The 7,612-nt window shown below is 35.8% G+C and overlaps 1 pseudogene; it reads right to left on the bottom strand.

Moving 5' to 3' along the window:
* Positions 1-2,630: 2,630 nt before the first annotated feature.
* Positions 2,631-3,817, bottom strand: LOC149207874 (uncharacterized; annotated as a pseudogene).
* Positions 3,818-7,612: the final 3,795 nt, after the last annotated feature.

The following is a 7,612-nucleotide window of genomic DNA, read 5'->3' on the forward strand; positions in this document are numbered from 1 at the left end:
GTCAATCTTCCCGAATGTTGTGTTCAGTGCATTGCGATCAATAGGGCGGCAGACACAGCTTCCTATGGATAAAGGATAAAGCCTATTGTGGTCTCCCAAAATATACTCGACGGTACGTGGGAGCACAAGTCCATACTGGCACTTATCGTCTCAAAGTGGAGGAATCACCCAACCAACAGTGAAAACAATAGTTACCAGGCTTTACGATGCCGGAATACGTCTCTAGCCTAGACTTCTAGATGTTGTGCGTTAGGTTCCAAAGCGTTTTTAGATTCATTAAATTTATTTTATGGTTGATCTTGCTTAAGAAATTTGCCTTTCAGGTTCACCACGTGATGTAGATGTACAATTCATAAAATGCAATCTAAGATGATAAACAGTCGTTTAATCTTCTTTTTGCAATGAAAATCCTAGCTACTAAGGAAAGAGAGATGGCGTTCTTTCAACAAAGAGCAGAGAGCACACACTATATGCACTATCCTAAATCAAGCCAACAAACAGTCTAAATGCAAATGCACATGCATGTATTTGTTTTCAGCCTTCTTAATGTGTGAATGATAAAAAGAAACCTAAGCGCAAATCTGAATTATTTTCCAAAGCGACAATTACTAACAAGTTTCTTTTCAAAACAAAATGAGGACAATGATGAAACTTTGTTATTTGGAATTGAAAACTTGCTTTCGACACTTGAAAAACTACTAACTCAAATGAAATACAAGAGTAACAGTGTAATCGACTATCAAGAACAATCAGATTCTCTTCTATGACTGAAAACGACACTTGCGACACTTTCAAATCAAGAAACAACAGTACAATTACGCTACTTCTTTGTAAAGGAGAACTGAAAATGACTTAAAAATACATAAAAACATTTACAGTTCTTTGCACAATGGAGGCGAAATAACAACAAGGAAAGGGGTTTCAACAGAGGTGTACTGACTACAGGTAGCAAAACTCCTGAATAGAGCTGAAAAGAGTGAACACAGAAACCAAAATTTAGGAACAAGGCCTTGTCTGATCAACGCACCTGTAACACAGTGAAACTGAAATGCAACGCACCTACTACACTCGGGAAGTGCGATGCATTTGAAGTTCACAGAACAGACAGTGCGCTGGACCAGGGACAAGACTTTGATTGGATTCCGGGTCACATTTTGCAGTTCAGTTCAGGTATTTAGGCCAAGCAAGTGGTAATCAGTAAATCAATCACAGGGGTAGATCTAAGGAGGTTACTAGAGCCACCATGAGGGCAATTAGAGAGCTTGTAAATCAATCATTTAATTCATAAACAAACCCAGAGATAGACTGAAGCAACGTTGATCTACTTTGCACTTGCATAGCAAATGCAGTTCGAAGGCTAGCTGGCTTGATTTCAGGCTCCATTTGTAAGTTTATAAAGTAAACAAATGTAGATGAACAAACAATCTACTCGGTCCCCAGTGGAGTCGCCATTTTGTTATCGGGAAAACTAGTGTCTATACAGAGCTGCTAGTCCCACTAAGGCTGGTAGCTCCCTTAGAAACAAACACACTAAAAACTACTTTCGTTTTCCTTTATGAGAAATAGATAAGAGAAGAATAAGGAGACCAACCTCTGTCTTGCGCTTGGTTCCTTGCTCGATTCCTCTCTCTTCTGGTAGGTCTTTGCCACTCGCTTCCTTGTCTACCCAACTTCAAGGAGTACCTGTAGAATCAAAGCAGCATAACACTATCCAAGAACATAGATCTATTATCATAAATAGTATAGGATCAGATGTACAATGACCACACAAATGCATAAATCATCAATCATACAAGAATGTGGAGGAAAACTTGAATAACTTTATTGATAATCAAGAAAGAGAAAAGAGGATTACAACCAATTGTTCTGACCCAGCATCATCCTCTCAACAAGAAAGCCCTTCTTCACCTCATGAAAAGCTTAGATCACCCAACACTATGATATTGCACCAAGAAACCAACAACACTTCCTTACAAGATACAAAATTCCAGCCTCTGGATCTCTGGGATGAGGGATCCATATATAGATGTCTGCAAGGGAGGTGAGTCAGCTTTTGAGATTTGATTAGTGTCTTCTCTCTGATAGTTCTTGATTCCACTTGGAGATTGATGATCTCTTACTCATCCCTGGTCGAATTCAGAGAGGCAAGTGTCACAGGAGAGGTTTCTAGAAGATTCCATGCTCCTCCACCTTGCGGATTGACCCTGCCATTTGTCCCTTCTCGCCCATCGCACCCCATAGAAGGGTTTTTTGACATGCATCACACCTACTGTGTGTATTCAGGTGGGATGCAACGCACTTTGCCTATGGAGCAGGTGAAATGGTCCAGTTTTGACCAGTTCTGAGTAGTTTTTCATGAAGAACTTCTAAGAGATGCTGTAATCAGTTGACCTTGTTCTTTTAGGGGTTGGAACAACACCTTTAGGGACTTAGGAGCCCTTGGTTTATGGACATTTATGCTTGAGGTTGCAGTGCCCAAAAATGTCTATAATAATATGTCTTATAGATGCAGCACCATATGTAAAGTTGTATGAATATCCACAAACTAGAATGTTCCCCTAAATCATAGTCTTGTTAAAGCTTCAAGGTTTTGGCAGTCAGATGGACTGGATATCACAACTTAATATTTCCATTTTATGGTAGCTTAATATTTATTAGACCTAGGAATGTCTCAAAGAAATTCCCACTCTAAATCACAATTTTCAACATGTTGCATTTTATCAACATTCATATCTAATAAAGAATTAGGTGTTGAGATATCGATCATATACGAATTTTGTACATATTCATTTTCATACCAATATGCTGACTCTTCTTTTTCATCTTGTGCAACAACTAGAAGTTCATGAAGAGATTCTTCCTCAGATAAATTCACAGGATCTGGAATAAAAGATTCAATAATTGAAAAAAAAAATTCTCTGTCTTCTTCATGCACTTCGACATTCTCTTCACAATTACCTGTTTCCTCAATGAAATGCACCCCATATTCCCTGATGATTTCATCAATCCCATCCTTATGAATTGGATGATCATTTACTTGCATTTCAGCTACTGCAAAAATATCTTCATTTTTATGATCATCTTGATAGAGTTCAGACCCAGTTTTATCTGCTGGTGGTTTAAGCAAAGCACCTTGGGGAAGATCAATGTGTGCATTTGCTTCAAGTTGAAGATGGAGAGACTGATTTTGTGCTTCATTTTTAAAGCTTAAGTCTTCAGGAGCAGACAAATCCTCAACATACAGACAAGGTGGTTGTTCCAAAATGTCCAAGGTTGGGAATTCAGAAGGTTTTTCCTCAGGCAGAACTGGATGGTCCTTTTGCAATTTATTAGGAATTGGAAAGGCACAAACTGAATCTTTCCCACTAGAGACATAGTTCTACTCCAATTTGGAAGAGACCACAGATTCCACATTCAAACTATCTAACTTTTTCTGATTTGGGGAAGTGTCAAACTCTTCAGTAAAGTCGATAGATGTGTCAGAAGATAAGCTTTCACTAGAAACATAGTTCTGCTCCAATTTGGGATAGGCCTCAGATTCCACATTTAAAGCATGTAACTTTTTTGGATTTGATTTTGGCTTTTCAAATAGCTCAAACTCTTCAAAAAAGTCAAGAGATATGTCAGAAGCTATGCTTTTGATAGCAGAGTCGGGACCTGGTGGAAGGATATCCTGAATGACTTCTTCACAAATTTTCCACACATTTGTACCAACTACAACAACTTGATTTTCAACATACTTCATTGTCTCTTGTAGTAAAATAGAAGAATTTTGATCCCACCATGGTGATATATATTTAATATGTATTTTCACCATGGTGATATATATAGTTTAATATATAGTTTTCAACTTTGTTATGTGCCATAGTTCTTATATGGTTTGGCATTTGAAAACCGCTCCACCATAGTATTTAGGTTTTAACATGTAGTTTGTAACTCAAATTCTCACCATGCACATATTAATGCATCCACATTAATTAACATATGCACCTTTTAACCAATCAAACACAAAAACTAATCCTTCACCTTTTTTACTATGTTGATTTGACCACTTCCACTTGTCAAATTGCGTGAATGCCACATAACTAGCAAGGCCCCTTTTCCACATGTTTGCCATAAACTTCAACGGGAAATTTCTCCTTCATCTGGAGGCCAAATGTGAAACCGAAGACACTATTGGATTCAGCGTGATGTGCTCTTCAGTTTGATGTTGTTTTTGGGAACATCTGAGACCTTTGAACATGGAGAAAATTGAGGAGATTCCTGGATCATTGTCTTAAAGAGGCTAAAATACATTTTCTACTTCAAGTATTGATCTTTTCATTGTGAAGTTCTAAATACTTACAAAATGCAGAACACCAACACTAACATCACTAGCCTCTACACCCTCAATGGTCATCAACAGAACATTGTTGGCAATATCCCCAGTGTTCTTGTTATTGAAAATTTCTTGTTTGTTGGAGTATTGAAGGTAGATAGTTTATCCCATACCTAATTTGGCTCAGATGATGAAGCATAACATGAAACCATTGAAATTTCTTGATTTAAATCTTCCTATAAGGCATCACAACAATAATCAAAACTAAGAAAAATCATTATTGCTAAAGAAAATATTCCTATATGTCATGAGGAAATGAAATGTGTAAGAAAAAATATTAAAGTTAGATATTGCCCCTATTATCCATCTAAAATGTTTAAGGAATGGCTTCCAAATCTTGACAGAGTTAATTAATGCCTCAATCCCATGGTGAAAAAGACAATTGGAAAAACAAAAAGAGAACCTTGTCATGGGGAACACTTATAAATTCAAGTCCATTTTCACGAAATATCAGAGAGAAGACCAACATGATCATCATTGCACAATTCAAGTCTCAACCCATGTAGATTGGATCAGATCAGACACTTCTTATCGCCAACCAGCCATATGTTCAGTTTGTCAAACAATTCAAGGGAACTCACCTAAATTGACCACAATTTATGTATTTGTATATCTATTTATGAGTCTGTGTATATCGTTGTCTATCTATGTGTGTATACCTATCTATTTATCCATTTGTCTATGTCTTTGAGTATATATATCCTTAAAATCTCATAATATATCCATATTATTTCAAAATTCTAACATGAATAATGTGACATACCTTGGGGACCCTTCTCTCTATGGCTGCCTCCAAACAATGGATTACTCATCATTGTTCTGCTTTTGAGTTCACTAGGAAACCATCTATATGTTTGATGTAATACTCCTTCACATCCAAAAAATAGAGGCATAAAGTCCAATCAGTACACTAAAAGAGAAATATGAGTAAAACAATTAAATACTTGATAAAAATGTAGTCTCTCAAATTGGTGTGTCAAAATATATACATGATAAGCATCAGGTCCTTCAACATCAACGGTGCCATGAAAACTACATACTGCATGTCGGTTAAAGTGCATACAGTGTCAAACAAAAGCTTTGGCCAGTCTTTGCATTTAGTTTTCTACGTTATTGGACTCTCAAGAAGGTGCCTTGTTAAGAATTTTTTTTTGTTATTTGGTGTCCATTACATTGTGGAAAGCACAATCTAGAAGCATATCAAGTAGAAGAGTTGGAAAAGGATGAGGATAATTTTGAAATTTTGATGTTGTCACATTACCTAGAGAATGCACTTTCAATTTATTTCTTGAAATAGAAATTATTTTATATATATAGAGAGAAAAAAAGCACTACAAATACAAAAATGAAATATAGACATAAAGATCCACATTTCTTAAAAAATAAAACATTTACAAAACATGTGTACACATATATATACATGGAGAAATAGAAATACAAGTATTGAACATGGCATAGAGGAAATGGAAATATAAATATCTAACATGGAAAATATGCCTATATTAGATACTTGTATTTCCATGTCCTCCATGTCTCCTAGTGTCATATGACTTAGCATCCATCATATTTTCTAAGGAAATTAAAAAACACACACATTTGCATTACTACAAATAAAAGGATTACATCTGATAGCTCATCATACCAATAAAGATACAGCCAAAAGGCCTGCTAAAAGGCATTCGACAATCACAAAAACTGATTTCAAAAGGAAATGTTAGTGGCATTAAAGAAACAAAAATAAAAGGCGTTGTCCTAATCAATGATTCACCAAATCACTTCACAAAGCAATTAACCGGATTGGGAGGATCTCTTTATCCACATCTCCATTAAAGCATCCATTGTTTATTTAAATTGAAGTGTAATATCATTATCCAAAGTTGCAAAGGGGAACAAAGCACATGGAAACAAGCAGAGAAAAGATCTGGATTATGTAATTTACTTTAGCTTCATCTCAGGATGAAGATAAATTTATTGGAAATAAGAAAAAAAATTAAGTCCAATTATGACTAAAATAAGTTAATGGAATTTATAAGTACAAAAAGTATTGTCAATTAGGTTTATTTTTGGTGGTTGAAAAAAATGATTGTTAATCTTCCGCACCTACATTCAATTCTTGCAAGTGACATATTAAGTTTATATCAAATATATTATTGTAATAACTTTGTGCCTTGTTAAATAGTCTTAGGCTCTAAAGATCCTACCTTTTCTATGGGATGGAAACTAGGTACTTGAATAAAGATTAAAAAATAAAATACAAGAAGCACAAATGGGAAAGCAGGAACGTGAAAGGCATCTCTTAAAAAGAAAAAATTAAAATTGAAAAGCTAGACTGGTAGGAGGGAAAAGATCAAAATAAGAAGCATTAATAGGAAGAATCATTATCAACCTGAAAGAGCAGTGATGCATTCATGGATCTTTTTTCGACATCGGCGGTGAATACTGACAAGATCACGATGTGACTTAGGCAACAACTTTGTGTCCTTAACCTATCATGGGAAAGATCAAATATATTTAGTTCGGGCCTTCATGGATGAAAAAATTAGTTGAAGAAATAAAATGGAGTTGACAACAACCAAGCAGCAAAATTGAGTTCAGCAATGCAAAATCTTGCATTGGCGTGATGTACTACTGTGCAAAAGGATTTTAATGAACTGAACCTTTAGTCGTTTATGAAATTTGAAAACAAAGGAAAGAATGAGATAACTATAACTTGTGTTTTACCTCCCAGCACCATAGACAAGTTTCAGATTCATCTTCGAGAACATCAACATCTGCTTTTGGAATGCCATAGAAAGGACGTTGTCCAATAAGCAACACTGAACTTCTTACAACTGCTAGTCTGATCTCTACTCCTCCATTTTGATCTATTTTGTCCTTCAACTTCTCAAATCTGCTGCACTAGTTTTGAGTATGGAAGCCTACTTTCTTCCAGAAATCGTGCAACAATCACATTGGTATTGTTGCTGCCCATATCCATGATTTCATCAGAGCCTTAAGAGCTATATTTTTCAAACCCTTCACTGAAATACTGGAACAATGAAGAAATTTCCTGCTCAAATTTCCTGCTTTAGACTCTAAACCTAAGGTTTCCAAAAATAAAGAATGCTTTCTCTTCGATCCTTTTTTCGTTGAAGGTGTACGTGACACTGATGAAACCTTTATTTTACTATCGCTACTACCAGATGCCTTTACAAGACCGTTGGGGTTTATAGGGGTCATCATAATATCATCGGT

The sequence above is a fragment of the Pinus tabuliformis genome, chromosome 1_2, assembly GCF_031772625.1.
Source record: "Pinus tabuliformis cultivar Carrire ecotype Pingquan chromosome 1_2, CPIR1, whole genome shotgun sequence".
Lineage (NCBI taxonomy): Eukaryota > Viridiplantae > Streptophyta > Pinopsida > Pinales > Pinaceae > Pinus > Pinus tabuliformis.